The 17,732-nt window shown below is 42.0% G+C and overlaps 1 protein-coding gene across 6 annotated transcripts in view; it reads left to right on the forward strand.

Moving 5' to 3' along the window:
* The window catches only part of LOC309659369 (uncharacterized protein), an 813,664-nt gene that overhangs the window by 14,497 nt on the left and 781,435 nt on the right, over positions 1–17,732 (forward strand). The window contains exons 2-3 of one of the 6 annotated variants that reach the window (XR_014262756.1): positions 3,307–3,405; positions 7,217–13,997. The exons of 3 other annotated variants lie outside the window; for them this stretch is intronic. The gene's annotated coding sequence lies outside the window, so the exon portion shown is untranslated. 2 more of the 6 variants (XR_014262757.1, XR_014262755.1) reach the window with 2 other exon arrangements.

A 17,732-nucleotide genomic window follows, 5' to 3' on the forward strand; every position in this document is an offset into this window, starting at 1 on the left:
TATTTCATATTACTTTAGAGACAGAAGAGTTCTCCTCTTAGATAAACCACATCAGCATGAGACCAGCTCATCTGATAGGTAAAAATGAGGCCTACTATAGTGACAAATGACTTTCTAGCGATGGTTAATAATGTTATTATTTACAATAGAGAGGAGAGAGAGAGGGAACTAAATTTTTCACAATTAAAGAACATTTGAGTAAATTATGGCCCATCAACCTCATGTCATTCAACTACCACTGAAAAATTATAACTAGATGGCAACAGTCTCAACTGAGACATCTCTTCTTCTAGGCTGTGTCTTTCTCTGTTTCCCATATCTGGGTTCCATGCCTCTTCTGCATTCTACCTTTGAGACTGAATATGGCCTATTGTATGCATATGCTTCATTGTATTTCCTCTGAGAGATCCTAGCTCTTTGACAGCTGGGACCATGGCAATATTATTTATCATTTAATTTCCAGATCCTAGCCAAGTATCTGGCCCATGATTATGATTTACTAAATACTAATTTCAGTCAAATAGAATGTTGTTCATATACAAAAAAGGAAAATCAAAAATAAATGTATTCACAGCTTCAAACACAGTCACCTACTCTCAGGCTTTCTCCTTTCTCTACCCACCCCCTTCAACATTTAGCCCTGACTCTTTCCTAGTTGGTTTCCTCGCTTGTTATCCAAGCACCAGAGTGAATGACTTAAGAGTGGCAAGATGCTGGGCTGTCACAGATAAGGTACAAAATATACATGGCATTTAGATGTAGTAGTTTTGATGGAGAAGCAACTTTTTTTTTTTTAACATCTTTATTGGAGTATAATTGCTTTACAGTGGTGTGTTAGTTTCTGCTGTATAACAAAGTGAATCAGCTATACATATACATATATCCCCATATCTCCTCCCTCTTGTGTCTCCCTCCCACCCTCCCTATCCCACCCCTCTAGGTGGTCACAGAGCACAGAGCTGATCTCCCTGTGCTATGCAGCTGCTTCCCACTAGCTATCTATTTTACATTTGGTAGTGTGTATATGTCCATGCCACTCTCTCATTTTGTCCCAGCTTACCCTTCCCCCTCCCCGTGTCCTCAAGTGAAGCAACTTTTTGATATTAAAAAATAAAACACTAAACTTTCAGCTTTCAAAAAGAATCAGTGAATGTGCTCAACAGACATTGTCATCCCACAGCTGAGCCTCACCCCAAACCTAAGCAAATCAAACTTCCTCAGTGACCTTAGAGAGTGACACAGGCAACAAGGTTAGTGGTTGAGCTAGGGCCCAAGTTTCCTGACCCCTACAGCAGTGCCTTCTGAGTGCTCCATTGTCTTAATCAGTTCCAGCTGCCACAACACGTGACCATAGACTAAGTGACTTAAACAACAGGCATTTATTACTCATGGTTTTGACAGTTCTGGAGGCTGAGAAGTCCAAGATCATGGTGCTAGCAGGATCGGTGTCTGGTGAGCGTCTCCTTCCTGAATTGCAGACAGACACCTTTTCACTGTATCAGAGAGAGACAGAGAGAGGGAGAGAGAGACAGAGAACTCCATCGTGGGGACTCCACCCTCATGACCTCATCTAAACCTAATTGCCTCCTAAGGTTCCATCCAAATACCATCACATTGGAGGTTAGTGCTTCAACATATGAATTTGAGAGGGACACATTCACATTTGGGTGGTTGGCATCTGGAGTATTTATCTTCTGATGCCAGGTCCTCTACCACCTGACTGGGGCTTCAAGGGCTCTTAAAGCATCCTGTCTTTCTCCTCCCCAGCTCTTACCACTGGTTGTAATTATACACCTCTTTGTGTGATTTTATTTTATTTTTTATTCCTGTCTCCACGTAGGCAAACACCATGCATTTTTGTCTTGTTTTGTCATTGCTACTCTATCCTCAAGCTTAGCACAGTGTTTGGCGCATAATATGCGCATGTATATATTTCTTGACTGGATAAATGAATTCATTCGAGTTCATTGCATTCATTCCCAGTGGACTGAGTTAGCAGGTAGAGTAATCACACAGGGCTTCATCTATGGGGAAGAAGGCAAAAGCATAGTTATCAAATGAAGATGGGTTGGGGCCAGAAAAGGAAGCCACAGATGCTGAGACTCAGAATCTTTGTCTCTCCTGCCTAAGGTAACATTGGGTCTTGGGGCTTTTGGATTAGGGCTGAGCAGAGGTGTCCAAAGGTGTTCTCAGTAGCGTGGAAGGGTCTTGGGGCTACGTTGCCTGGAAGCAACAGAGGGCTGACATAGTGTGTTTTGAACATATTTGGTTCAATTCATCACTAAGCTCAGAAGGCTAATATAGATCTCTCTCAGAATTGAGTGTATGCAAGATTGTTTTTCTCCCCTTCGCTACCTAAATTCTTTGGTCTAGCCTGTATTATGATATCTGAAGTCAAGGAAACACCAGCAATCATCTGAAAACGTTATCAACACCACTCCCATCCCTACTTCTCCAAACAACATTAGTGTTCTTTTGGCCTGCCCTCCCCCCCCCTCACTGTGTGGAAACCTATAGGTTTGTGCACAGAAAGCACATCGGGGAAAGCAATACTCAGGGTCCTTCCCCCTTCCTTGAGCAGGTCTTCATCAAAGAGTCGTTTCTGTTCCTCCTGTAGAAAGTTGTGGAGGGAGGCCTAATGGGATTCTTCTACAGTTACCCCTGTACAGAGGTGAATCGTACATCAGTCAGATCAAGCGTTACATTCAGTGACTAAGGGCTCTCACGTTGTCCTCTGTCCCCTCACCCTGGGCTGATGCTCAGCTGTGACACTCAGCCTCTCTCATTCCCAGGAAGGCGGGTGCTGTCTTCCAATCAAGTTCTCTCTCCAATAAACCACTCTGCTTAGGGCTCACCCTTGTGTGATAAAACTGTGGCGGCCCTAATAATAGAAACCGCAAATCCTGCCTGCCAATCCTGCATTCTTAACCTCTAATCCACTTGCAGCAAGGACAAATGTTTTCAGGAAAATAAAACGACACTGCATAGATCACTGTGACACAACTGCTCCTGTTGTCAGACCTTCCACTGAAAAGCCTAGAAATAAGGGGCCGGATTCCACCCTCCTCCCCTTGGTCACCATATATACCTAGTTTCCATCTTCTTCTAATTTCTAATACAGCCTGAGTTACAAAAGCAATGAAAAAGAAATGAAAAGAGGACACAGGCAGGAGGGGGAAAGAGCCGTACAATTTCATCATTGTTACAGCTTACTTAACGATGGGAATTTGATTTTGTGTTTCAGTACAAGGCAAAGAGCCTAATAGAAGTTCAAAGGTAGATTAATAGGACTCTCTCGTTTGTCAGATGGAAAGTTGGCGAAGTGGGTGAATTCCTTAACTGAGTGACTGGATGGAGGACCCAAGGCAGCCAGCTCAGTGGAACGTATCCTCAGAAGACCTAAGTGTGAGTCCCAGATCGCCACCTGCCACTCATATCTGGTTCAAAGGCACCCACTCTTTCATCCCCCAAGCCTTGGAGCTCTTATCTCTAAAACAGCATTGAAAGTAACAGCCCTTTTTGCTACACAGAGCTGTTTTTGAAGCTCACTGACAGAGAACGTATAGGAAATGCTGTGTAAACTGTAAATCTGTCTATAACTAGGAGGAATTATTATCACTGGACTCAAATCCATTTATTGTTTCTGATTGGCTGTACACATAATTCAAATTCCCCAGAAAATAGCTCAGCCTTCGTTTCCAGCTGTGTGGTACGCAGCTTCTGAACCGTTCTACTCAAACCTTGCCTCTTAACCTTTAGTCTTGAGGGTCTACAAAGAGCTCTGGCTCTTTGTTAATGGTTCCATCCCCAGCCAGCTGCAGGGCAGGAATTCCTGATTTGATTTGTGTTTTAACCAGCTCAGCCCTTCTTGCGCCTTGGCCATCAACGCGCTTTCACAAAGACACAAACCGGAGTGGAATCAAACACGAACTTTGGTGAGAGAGGAGTTCTGGGAGGAATCTGAGTTAACAAATGATATATGTAAACAGGACTCAGGAAGCTGTGGCTGCAGACTTCTCCTAGGAGCTTTAGCTTTCTCAGTTTTGAAACACCATGTTTGCTTTCCTGTGTGGTAAATGTCAGTGAATTAAGAACGTACATTGAGATTCCTCAGCTGGTAGCGTGATAAAATTTAAAATATTATTCTCATTCAGTATCATTTTGTAATTTTCATTGCATTAATGACATGGATGAGAAACAACTTACGCTGTTGGGGAGGGAGGGTGAGTGTATTTTCAGCCCGAGTTTTGGGGGCGGTTCAGTCTTCTCTAATTAAATGCATGACAATAGATTTATTATTGAAGAAATAAAGAAAGAGGTCGGTCAAAATTAGCAATTGATCCTTGGAAGATGGCCATTTACTTTTTTTTTCTTTACAGATTACAATTTAGTAGTTTCTTGTGTATCTTTCCAATATTTTTATACACATATCAGCAAATACAAATACATATTCATATCTCCCCTTCCTCCCACTTCTCAAAAGGTAAGTCATCCAGTCTTTTTATGCCAGAAAGTTTATAGCCCTGTTTAAATAATAATAATAAACAGCTATAAGAGGGTAGATGTTTTAGGCCTGGACTTTTGCTGGTTATAACTTCTGAATGTGAGGGTCCTAGTGGTTACAGATACATGCCTTGCTGTAGTAGCTGCTAATCAGTTTTCCCTTGGTTCCCAGAGGCTACCAAATAATACACATTTGCCTTCACCCTGCTCTGCAGTGAAAATAAAATCAGAAGAGAAAGAAGAAGATATGAAGTGGAACAATGTGGTTGGGAAATTCCCACACCTTTACCCTAGAAAAAAAAAAGAAAAAGAAACTCTCTTATAAGTAAGGCCAAAGAGAATATTAAATGCATACAGTATGAGTCAAAGAAAATCGTATTCACATTTATTTATCAAAGTGGATCGTTGATCTTGGCTGCATATGTGAAATTTAAGAGTGGCAGCCTGGGCTCTGTGTCAGTGCATTTGTATCAAACCACAGGTGTCTGAGTTCTTATTGCTTAAGTGCCTAGTTTCTAGAGTGTTTTGTTTCTGTTTTTTTTTTTTTTTTCTTGTTTTTGGCCCTTGAGTATCCAAAGAATGATTTCTTAACAAAAAATAAGACTAGCCAATACATGAAGAAAAAATAGAAAATCTCTCCATGATTTAAGACACGACTTAAATATTTTTTTAGTTTTTTCTCTCTCCAAGCAGATTTAATGTAGAAGTACGAACCAAGAAGAATTACAACATCGTGCTCTGGCCAGCTTGCCTCACATCATGGCTTGTGTGACCACTGGAAGTCTTGGGGGAAGGGAAATTCAGAGAGCAATGAGGAACTTCTCTGTCATCTCAGGGTTTCACAATATACGCAGGAAACATTTGTAGCTGGCCCTCTGTTAACCCAAAAGATTAGCTAATCCCTTGTTTCACCATAAAATGCATTTTCAGCACAGGGTCCTGAACTGCAAGTAAAGGCTGGGTGTGGCAGGCTCACAGCCCTCCTGGATTACAGTTGAAAGGTGCTTCACACTGTACATGCAGACCTGGGCAGTCAGGAACTTGGGATGGTTCCCGGGGGTGTGCTAGGTGGACCTGAGCCTTTGCATAGCCCACCAGTGGAGCAAGCTGAGTCCCCTGTCCAGGATGCCTTGTGAATTCTGCAACAGCCTTCTCAGAGTATATCGGATTCCTGAAGCCCAGAGATGGATTAACTGTCCAGCTGCTCCAGCCAAATTCCCACCCAAATTAATACATCCTGTCGATACAACCTTTCACCTCTGTATAGTGGAACTGTGACCTTCTGTTGCTCACAGAGGCAAGATAAGCAGCTGCATTTGACCATGGTGGTTTCAAAATACCTTTACCACTAGCCATCAGCCTGCTTCACCATTTGTGGGTTGTCCACTGGCTCTTTTCTTCTCGACATAGTCATTTATTTTTCAAAAATGCTTGGTGGAGTTTTTGAAATTATAATTAATTTGTATAAAGAACTCCTAACAGATTTATTGTGCTAGAAGAGGCTTTGGAGATCACCTAGTCCCATGGTCCAGTGCCTTTTATTTTAAAGATAAATACATGGGAAGCCCAGAGAAGGTTAGTGCCTTGCTCAAGGTCACTCAGCTAGTTAGCCCCAGTAAATTTGCTGTGTGAACACAAGGTGAATTCCTAAACTATTGCCATAGGTTCCACGTTTCCACAGCTCCTCATTAAGCAAAGGCCCTAACTAAGAGAGCAGTTTTGTCACTCATGCTACACCCAGCACTTTTCACCTCTGAGACCTGGTGGGGGACCCACCAAGAATGCCACTGGCCTGAGATCAGCTCGGAGGGTCAGCTGCTCACAGAGTTTCCTCTGCACTGAGGCAGCGTGACAGCTGGGCAGTAGCTATCACATTTGTCTTTCTGAAAAACCCCCATAACTAAGCTGGAATTTAGCATAGATTCCAAATCACAAATGCGACCAAATTCATGTGCTTTACCCATCTTGCACCACAAGGTTTTCTCTGTATATATAAAATTCAAAAATGTAAAATAAACTCTAGGAACAATTAGAGTGAAGGGAAAATTGTTTTGTTTTTGATAGGAAAATAATAAAGATAGGTCGAATTTGTACACGGAGATAAATATTACAGAGTCCCTGTTCAGTGTCTGGCGAAGGGTATCAACTTTGGCTCTGAGTTGCTTAGTGGCCTTAGCAAAGTGGGACAGATGATTTATTGTAAGATTCAGAATATTCATAAGATTAAAAAAATCAATCCAAGAGAAGCATAGCTTTTACTCAGAGTGTGGGGAAAAGTTCTTCCCTTAATACCATCCTCTCAGTAGATATAACAGTGAATTTCATACAGCTGTGTCTCATTATATTCCTCAATGCAAGCCAAAGGCACAACTCATGCAAATTAGAAAACATGTTTCCAGGATATTGAATGTGGGTGCAGATCAGTGGATCTAAGTACACACCTAGATGTTTAGAAATCAGTAGATTATATGTCCTTCAAGAAATCTTCTGTAGCTACTATTCCTTAAAACGTTTTTAGAATAATTATTGGGCAGCAGGGAGATAAAGAATTGAATAGTGAGCCCAGTGAAAATATTGGTTCCTGAGGCAAAGGCTGCTCATGATCTCTGTATGGTCAGGCCATACAAGATGGCTGTGCTCTTGCTCTCTGTCCATCCCCTGCTTGACCAGGCCCTGCTTCACTCACATGACTATCCAATCCTCTTAATTACAGGGCTTCATCAGTAATTGCCTGTGTGCTTGCCCCCTGCCCCAGCTGCTGGTGTCCCTGGTAACCGGTAAGCCCACCTGACATCAATTACCCTTACAAATGGTAGCCTTCTCCCCTGAGTAGTGAAGACTGCTGCCATGTCCTGCCTGCCGTAGGCTGTACACCATGGGGGTGTCGCTCCAGGACCTTTTGCTTCAGATGCATAAGATCCCCTGTCCAACACACCACTGATGTCTCTGTCGCTGTATCCGGGCTCTTTCTTTGGTCACAAGGCTGGGCAGCTACAAGGCTTGCAGGCCTGCGGGGTGCGGCCCAACGGTCCCCAGTATCCGTTTTCCCTGCTGCTTTTTGGACTGCAGCTAGATTGACTACCTTTCTCAGTCACATTTGCAATAGGTGTAACCGTGTGACTGAACTGGCCTGGCCCACACTTGCTCCACTCTTTCTCTTTTCCCATATACCCTTTGAATCCAGAGGACTCCAAGGATCTCAGGGAGGCCAGAGCTACAAGATGGAAGGTAGCTAACTTCCCCAGACCTCAGATCCCCCATCTACAAAATGGGGATAATAACTGACCTGCTCTCAGAGTTGTTGGAGGGAGAAAGTGCTCAGCCGGGACTTAGCATCTAGCAAGCCCATGATTGATGTTAGTTCGTAATATTGCTGTTCTTTAAAAATGTATACCCATTTGTTGGCTTACAGGAGAAAGGCCCAAGGCAGGACAAGATGAATCTGTGCAAAGCTGCCTAAGTTTCTAGCAGAAAAGCAGTTCAGAGCATCTAGGCTCTCCTTCCCACCCCACCTTCTTTGTCGCCTGCCCCTGCTTTGTCAAGCCAAGAAATAGCCCATTCAACGTTCAGACTCTGAAGCAGGCTGTCACAATCTGAGAGCTGCTCAATCCATCTAAAATTTTTGAACAACTTTCATATGATCCTTCTGGAAAAAGAGGATGAAATAACAGCAATAATAATTCCTGATAATAAGTATAGGCTTTTGAGTGTATATTCTTTCTTTTTTTTTTTTTTCATTTAAAAAGCCTATGATGATTCTATCAGAGAATTTTTTGATGTTGGAAAAGTCTTACAATATTCCTTGATAAGGCATGGAAAGATCATTTCTGGATCTTCTGGAAAGATCATTTCACAAAAATAGACATTTTTGTATTGAAACAGAAAATAACTCAATTTCTGTACTACGTAAATCTTTCTTGAGGTATTTAGTGTCTTTTTGCCTTGTCCCTGACTGGAAATACAAACATAGCTAGAGTCTTGGCTAATAATAACATTGCAATGTGTACAGACCTGGCCTTCCTCAACAGCTTGCTGAGTTATTTGTGTCAGAAAGGATTTTATCATAAGTACATTTTTTCTCTTGCTATCACATGATGCACCATTGAATTTCCCATCACACAGACGTTCTAATCTCATTTACAGTCACAGAGGTGGAAAGTAGATAATTAATCAGCATTCAAGTACCTTACAATCTGTAAAGTAGACCAGATATGGCAAGACTGGAAGCAACGTGGAGCATGGCGGGAGGTCTGGACTGGGGACTAGTCAGCTGTTAATGAGTCCTGTGACTTTCCATGGCTCCCGGATTTCTCTGTGATCCAGAGAAATTGAGTTTGTTTCTCTCAGTATCTCTCCAATCCTCAGGCGGTAGGATGAGTATCATAGTTATAAGTACTTCAGCCTAATTTATAATAGTGTCTTCATTCATGATGCAAAACAGACTAGGGTCACATATGGGATTGCTGTGGCTTTTTCTGAACCTAGGAAATACAAACAGGGAGATCTGCCAGTTTCCTTATTCTTAATCTTCAATTCTTCCAAATGTTCCCGGAGCAACAAGTTATACAGGAGTTGACCTGGGCTACTTAACTCCTGTTTCTTCCTCCCTTCTTCCCCCTCCATTCCTCCCTTTCTCTCTCTCTCTCTGTCTTCATTCATTCATTCATTCATTCATTTTTACATTTAATTCCCATGGCACTAAATGAAACTTCTCTTCTGAGAATATCTATTAGGCAAGTAGTAAACTGATCCAATGACTAAATATGACTTTAGGACCTGACTTTGTTTGAGCCCTTCACCAGTTCCTTAAATCTATTTAGACTCTAGCCATTTCCTTCATCTGACTGGTTGATAATTGACTCATTAATAGTTATTCTTTGTCATAGGATTCCCCTTCACTCATCAAGTGTACTGTGAGTGTAATTGGAAACAAAGGGGCACTTGAGGATGGATTTAGAGAACTGGAGGTACCTTTACATTTGCAAGATGCTGACAAACAGAAAAATGCGAATTGAAAAAGAATGGGGTGATTTAGAAAGCTGAAGTTCTTTGACTCAAAGAAGATGAGGCTTTACCAAGGAAAGTGGAAGGGTGGAGTTGTGTTTCCTGTTTAAGAACTGGCTGAGTCGTGTCGTCTACGTGCCATCTGAGAGAATGTTTCATAACAGGAGGAGCCCTGCGTTGCAGGCAAGACCCAGCCTGACCAGACAGTATGTGACACCCTGACTTGAACCCAGGTCCGTGCAAACCTCAGTTGTAACTTGGCTCCCAGCCTGTTGGATTTCTCTCGTAGTGCTCAGTGTGATGTGCCATTTGCTAGTTTCATTATTTTGGAGGATAGGAAGTGAACCGAGAGCCAAGAGCTAATTACAGCTGCACTCCCCCATTCAGTCCCATGTATAGTGGAGGTGCTTGGTGTGCAAAGGTCTGAAGGTCCCTGTGCTCTCTAGGTTTTGGTTCTGTTGTTGTTACTGTTACTGTTGTTCTTTCTGTTTTGCCGTCAGTGGTGGCAGAGGTTATTGGATAGGCCTTGGCCAGCTCTCTAGGGCTGCTGCTTTGCCCAGTGACTGTATCTTTCCTGTTAGCATACTGATCATAGTTGGAAATTATGAGTCAGTGAAGCATAGCCATGAGCAGTGGGGGTGGGTAGATTACCAGGGAAAGTGCAGCCAAAACTTCCTGTACCAACTCAGGGTCATTATCTTTGGGGAAAGATAGGGACTCACTCTGGCAATAGGAACACCCATATTCACCTGGCATTTGCTGTGTACAAAATGGATTTAGCGAGAGTACAGGGGCACACACGAAAAAAGAAACAAAGCTTCTTTTGCAGACATTAGGGTGGAGCTTTGCGAGCCTGTTATAATATCACTGTTATTGACACCTTCCACTTGCTAGTAGTTGGTGACACTCATTAACTATTCACATTTGTCTGCCCTCATTCAACTCCTAGCAACTGCGGTTACAGTCCTATTTAAAATAATAGAGTGAGATTGGTAACATTACTGATTTAACAGGAAATTAGAAGACTTACATTCACAGAGCTTTGGTAACTGACACCAACAGCACTTTTCTTGTAATTTATGCACTCTGATTGATTTCATTCCCCAGCTAGTCCTAAAAGAATCTCTGAAGCATATTCAGCCATCAGATTACTGTGCAAAAGAATTAAATGAGTATTACTCTGCTTGCTATCTATTCCAGAGCTGGCAAAAAGTTTCCAAGTGGTTTGGAGCTCAGGAGTCAGTCTAAAATTATAATGCTAATATAAAAGAGTTCAGCCTCAGAGCATTTCTTTGTGACAGCTGTGAATGCATACGAAGAAATCTTCTTACTGATAACGAGAACACAATGACAAATGGGTCATTTATTTGTGCTTTTAAGAGTATTTTTATAAACTTATGTAGGTATGTATTCCCTGGAATATCCTAAAAAATATTTGCACTCTAATAGCGCTGTTATAAATGATCCATTTCCAGATGTTCATTCAGCGTGGTATTTGCATCATAATATATGACCAAGGGGCTTCTCTGGTGGCGCAGTGGTTAAGAGTCCACCTGCTAATGCAGGGGACATGAGTTCGAGCCCTGGTCCGGGAAGATCCCACATGCCGTGGAGCAACTAAGCCCGTGCGCCACAACTACTGAAGCCTGTGTGCCTAGAGCCCGTGCTCCGCAACAAGAGAAGCCACTACAGTGAGAAGCCCGCACACCACAACGAAGAGTAGCTCCCGCTCACCGCAACTAGAGAAAGCCCACGCACAGCAACGAAGACCCAAGTCAGCCAAAAATAAATAAATAAATTTATTTAAAAAAAATATATATATATGACCATGCTTCATCCCACCCCCCCCCACACATATAATTAACAATGCTGAGTATAGGATGTTTGATAAATGAGGAAGAAATGCTGAATCCATGTGTTCTACCCTGGAAATCTCATGAAACTATGGCAAAGAGAGGCAATAAACCTACAGTGTTCAAATAAATTACTACTGTTATTTTTTGGCTATTTATTTAGCAGAGTAGGCATGTCTGGGATCTACCTGCCTATTTCTATAGCTTCAAATGCCATCATGTTCCCTCATACTTTTATTCAGTCACATGGAATGGTCCAGAATTCCTAATGCACATCACCTGTTTTATGCACCGGGGCGGCTGGGCTGGTTCTTTCTTCTCCCCAGCATGTCCTTCTGCTTCTTCACTGCTCATCCTTCAAAACTCAGTTCAAAGGTCACCGCCTCCAAAATTTCTGTAATTCCACAGTCTCTTTCAAGTCTTTGTCCTCCGTGTTCCCTTGGCAGCCTGTGATTGAGCCCATCCTAAGCTTTGTCACACATTATTAGTGTGATTCATGCGTTTATCATTCCATCAGACTGTAAGTTCCTTGAGGGCAGAGATCACAAGTTAATTAACCGTGAATAACAGCAGCTATAACAATACTTGACACAGAATGGTGGTTGATAAATGCTTCCCAAATGATTTATGAATGTAGAATGCAATTCTTTGAGAGGCCAAGTTGATGTGATGCTACTATTTTCCAGTTAAACCTAAAATTCAGTCCTAAACATTTTTGTTACACACACGCATATGCACGAGTGATTGCAGATGAGCATGCAGTTTTATTAGTGACCATGTCTACACTGTCAAACTGGTTGAAATTCTCTAAGAAATTGTAGGGATGCTCAGTGCATCCCAGGTAAAATATAGTCATAGAGTTCTTGGATTCCCAGGTGTGCAGGGACCCCAGGAATACCCTGGGCTTAAGATTTTGCAGTGTAAAGACCAGGGAGCAAGGTGGCCTGGAGGTCTAGCAATGTCTGAAGTTTGGCATGGGTACCCTCAACCTCGCAGCAGGGTGGGCTCAAAACCACTCATCCATTCTCATTCTCATTCTCATCCCTCCCTGCTTCTGGAGACTAGAAAGCTAAGAACTACATTTCTCAGAGTCCCTTGCAGCTAGGGTTCCATCAATCAGATAAACTCAGAATTTAATTTAAAGGTAAGAGATGCAGGTTTGTGGTGGGGATGGCCTGGTTCTGGAGCCACTAGCTGAGCTGTGGCCTCCTGATCTGGCAGGAAGTCTCCTGCTTCAGCACCTTCTGCACCAGTGGAAACAGACTTCTTCCCATGGGGCAGAGGCAGTTGGATCTAGGGTCTGGGAGTTGTGCCTGAGAGCGCAGCCCGACTAGAGCAATGTTTTTCAAACTATAGGTAATAGAATCTATTTAGTGCTATGGGACAAGCATTAAAACAGAAAGAAAGAAAGAAAAAAAAATAGAATAAAATAAAATAAAATAGAATAGAAAAAATATCTGAGTACATTGTCCCTAGTAAAGGTTAATTTGTTTTATGCAACTAGTAGTTCAGTTTCATACGTGTGTGTACATACATTTATGTATGTGTATTCTGAGTCACAATGTAAAATGTATTTCTAGCTATGTGTTTTAGTCACAGAAGTTCAAGAACATCTGGCCTAGAGCCTTACCTCCAGCATTTTCAGTAATCTTCTTAATCCCTTCCTTTTAAAACTATCCAGAGGGGTCTTTTTTTATTGGTAGAACATCTGTTCCACTGCCCATCAGGCAGCATAAAGGTGTACAGATTTTCTCTTTTTTTTTAAAGTTGTTAGTTGCAGAAAGAGGTACATGGCATTTTATTTGAACTGACAGTTTCCTCCTATGTTTTTAGGGACACCCCAATAACTTCTTTAATAAGAACAAGATAAAAGTGTAAGATACGAATATATGTTTGGGGATTCCTGATTTTTTTCTGGTTTCACAGAATGTTCTTGGGACCACAGGGGGAAATTTATGCTTGAACCATCCTAACAAACTCCTTGAGGACTCCTCTTTCCTCTCTGGGCCCTCCTTGGTGAGAAGGGGCTGGGGCCCAGCCTGAGGAGACCAGTCCATACCCACATGCTTCCAGGACTCTGGGGCTCCCTGTACACAGCTCAGAAGGGGATATCCCCAGAGATGACCAGGCTCTAAGCATCCTAGGAGGGACTGACCCAGGGTAACCATCAAGGTAGTAACAGGTGTTGGGTGAAGTGGTCCTGCAAAATATTTTTAATATGATAAAGAAGCAGAATAAAGATATGGCAGCCATCTGTGGAAAAGTAAAATCCTGTGAAGATCAAGACAGGAACAGGTTTAAACCTTCTCCTATTTGCTGCTTTGGGCAAAAAGTCAGCTGATTACCTAGGATCAAAAAATTAGGTACCCCAACAATTCTTCTGATTCTTTTTAATTAACTTAATGGTTCCTTTATGCCAGTCTTTTGCTCAGAGGCCATCCTGACCCGGGGCCTGGTTGTCCCCACGGAGGGGGACTGGATAGCTGGTGGCCACAGGTAGAAGAGAGACTCTTCTCTCTGTCCCTTCACACTGTTTGTATTTAATATCGTATACAAGTATTACCTATTTAAAACCAAATTAAATAGCCCCAACACTTATTCTCCAATCCATATTCTCAGTTGATGACCTTGTCTTTTACTTCAGGGAGAAAACTGAACAATCAAAAGACTTTCCTCAGAGTCCCATAGTCAACCAATGCCTAAAACGGTGCCTGAAATGCTGTAGCCAACTCCCTACATGTATGCTGAGTGACAACAGGCTTTCTGCAGCCTCCCAGGGTTCTCCCGGAGCCTGTCTTGTAAGTCTTTCCTGAACAGTCTCCACGTGCTGTCCTGAGCACGTTTTCCATTTCTACAGACAGAGACACCCTCGCCCTATTCCAGCCATCCTCATCCTAACCACATTTTTTTTTTTTTTTCGGCCGTGCCACGTAGCTTGCAGGAGGGACCAAACCCCGGGCCCCAGCAGTGGAAGCGCTGAGTCCTAACTACTGGACTGCCAGGGAATTCCCCTAACCACATTCTCTAATACAGCTCCTTTCTCACCTCTCAGTTAAACCTTTTCTATCCTTTCCAATTCCTCAACCATTTCTTTTCCTCTTAACACCTGGACATTATTTAGGACCTGTAGTGACCTCAGTAAATTAAATGAGAATGGGAATTTTGTTTTATGCCGTGTTGTGGCTCCCTCAGCACTTACATGGTGCCCTACACATAGCAGACACTCAATAAATGCCTTTTGACTGGCTAAGGACATCTTTATAAATTCATGTAGAATTCAGCAACTGGAAATACTGTTGGAGAAATGGGGCCTAAATTCCCCCTCCCCCAGCCACCCTCATGGAAATCTGAATTTCTTAAATGAAATTTAAGAGAGCCTCAGGCTCACTCTCCTTATTTCTGCCAAGTGTTAATTATGTGTGGAATCTAAGGGGACTTCCACATATGGATTATGTGGGGTATTATGAGAGGACATTTACCAAGACAGCTGTGTGGCAGGAAGATATTTTTTCCTCAACTTTCAAAGACCTACGATTCTCTAATTTGCTTTTGGCGGAAAGATCTTTTCACTCATATGTTTCATTTGTGCTTATTGAAAAAGGAGAGAATATTTCCAAGAAAAGCAGTTTTTCTGATTAGCTCTTTACATTATTGGGATTCAAAAAAAAAAAAATAATGGAAAATTCTCAGTCATTTTCTCTGAACTATAACTGCTAAGATATAGCTCCTGACATTGCTAGATCTTCATCTAGCAAAAAAGCAACCATTGAGTGTGTAAAAGTATCTCATTCCAAAATATTTCTAAAAATATTGATTATGTTTTTAAAAAAAACCTTAACATGTGGAGTGACCATGATGTAATAGGATAAACCAGACAGAGTCTGTCCTGTGTAGTCACTTGGGAGACTACTTTCTCCAACTCAAATGTTTATTCCAACTTTGCTGTCATTGCTCAAGAAATGAGACTGGGTTGCCTTTGAAGCCACTTTTCCAGCGATATAAGGAACATCACTCATCCTTTTGTAGTCAAGCCTCAGGTTTTCTTTACTCTTAGTCTAAACTATATTAGCTTGATCATGTACCTCATTCAACAGATCTGGCACCAGATGATTTGGGCTGTTTCCCAAAAATCAAACCAAACAATGAACATTTTCTAACATTAAAACTATTTGGGAAAAGCAAGCAATACAGGTCCTGAAGGTAATTTCAAAAGAAGAGCCACAGATGAGTTTTGAGTAATGGAAGGAGTGTATTGATGCCTGGGGTAGCTTTTATAATTGGGACAACACTCATTTTGATGTGGTAGAGTTCATATATTCCTCTGAAATCAGTCTCCTCGTTTTATAGTCACATCTGATATTTGAAAACTCACTTTGAACTAAGAATATGGTCTTAGTGGATGAAGACTCGGGGCCATTTCTTAAAATTCGGGGGAGAAATTACATGCTGCCGAATTGAAAGAAAGATGAGGAGCAGGGAAAACATCCTGAAAAAGAGCCAGATGGTGGGAAGTACTGGTACCATACAGACCTAGACTCAAACTTTGCTTTGCTAGAAATTGTTTGCTACTTTGGGCTATGTTATTTAACTTTCCCAAGATTCTGTTTGCTGGTCTATATGATGGTGGTCTATTAAATGGGCACTTATGTTAGTCATTTAGTATAGAGCCTGACAAATATTTAAATGTTAGGCACTCAAAAGTTGTTGTTTTCCTTCTTTTCATTGGAGAACAAAACATAGTTTTTGTTCTGTTCTTCTTTTGCAGAAAGAAGACCCTTTAGGAACGTAAAAGTCCCAAGTGCTAGTCCCAGCTTATCAGCTAGGTGACCTTGGCCAAGTCATTCAAACTTTCTCGAGAGCAGTCTTCAAATTATCTTTGTAAAATGATGATATTATCTACTGTGGCAGTTAATTTTATGTGTCAGCTTGGCTGGGTCATGGTGCCCAGTTATTTGGTCAAGCATTATTCTGGATGTTTCTAGATGAGATTAACATTTAAATTGGACGGACTCTGAGTAAAGCAGGTGGCCCCCCCTAAATGTAGGTGGGCCCTGAACAGGAAAAAAGATAGACTCCCCCCAAGTGAGAAGGGATTGGGCTAGCAGATGACCTTTGCACTTGAACAGCAACATCAACTCTTCCCTGAGTCTCCAGTCTCACATCCCATCCTGCAGAGGCCTCCATAATCTCGTGAGCCAATTCTTTAAACTAAGTCTCTCTCTTCATATATACATATCCTATTGGTTCTGTTCCTTGGAGAACTCTAAGACATTGACCTTAAAGATTTTTTTTTTTTTTTTTTGCTATGGAGAGAGGAATAAAGGAAGTCACGTATGGAACACTGTCTGCCACAGGTCTAGATCGTGGCATCAGCTTTGAAAGCATCCCTTTTCTTTCCTTTTTCTTTCCCTTTGCTGTTGAGCCTCAGTTTTCTCATCTGGAAAATGAAGAAGTTAGGCTCACTAGATAATGTCTAAAGCTGCTTCCAGCTATGAAAGTCTATGTATCTGTATGAAAGTCCTTGCTTGGGCCATGACATTCAAATACAGTCATGGCCAAACTGGGTTTCTGCCAAGGAAGAAAGGCATGTGGGGTGTACAAAGGCTATTTATGTAAAAACGAACCCTTTCAGGGGTGTGCAAAGGGTTTGGGGGACTAATGGGGAACTCCTGGTAGCCCTATAAATATTCTTACAAGCCTGAATGCTTTCTCGGTGGTTGGGGGAAGCTAAGTGTGATCTCTTACCCCATGCAGAAGTAACTGGGGAAAGTACCTATTTTACCTGTTAGTGCCTTTATGTGAGTCTCTGTGAACATACTCAAGGGACTCAACTGCAGAGAGGAGAGTCATTTGATGGATTCTGAAGAATGTATGGAATCAGGTTGAACAACATCACTCACCTGTGATCTCTGAAATTTTCAGAGATCACACCAGCAATATGGTGTTTGTTAGAAGAAGAAAAGAAGTGCCCCAGATTGTGTTTTAACTATGTTCTTAGCAATTCGCCAGAAAAGTTCCCTAGTGAATTTCAGGACATAAGTGTTATTTCCTTTCTTAACCAGTGAAGTGGCTAGATACTTAAACATACTGGCTAGAGTACTTTAGGTCTTTGAGTCTTTAGATGAAATAGTTGGAAAAATCCTTTGTAAGCTCTGCGGTGCTATGTAAGGGTAAGCGATTATTATTCTCACAATATGTACTCCAAGTGATACCCGTAGTTCGAGGCTCAGGTGAAAGGAATCTGGCTAAGAGGGCCTCCTTCCCAACATTTGCGTTCCATGTATTCTTTCTGGCACACGTGGGGAGCCCTCGTCAGGTAAGCAATGAGCAAAGTTAGCAACTGCTCACACAGCTTGAATTGAGAGGCTCAGA

This window comes from Balaenoptera physalus (assembly GCF_965194825.1).
Source record: "Balaenoptera physalus genome assembly, chromosome: 4".
Classification (NCBI taxonomy): domain Eukaryota; kingdom Metazoa; phylum Chordata; class Mammalia; order Artiodactyla; family Balaenopteridae; genus Balaenoptera; species Balaenoptera physalus.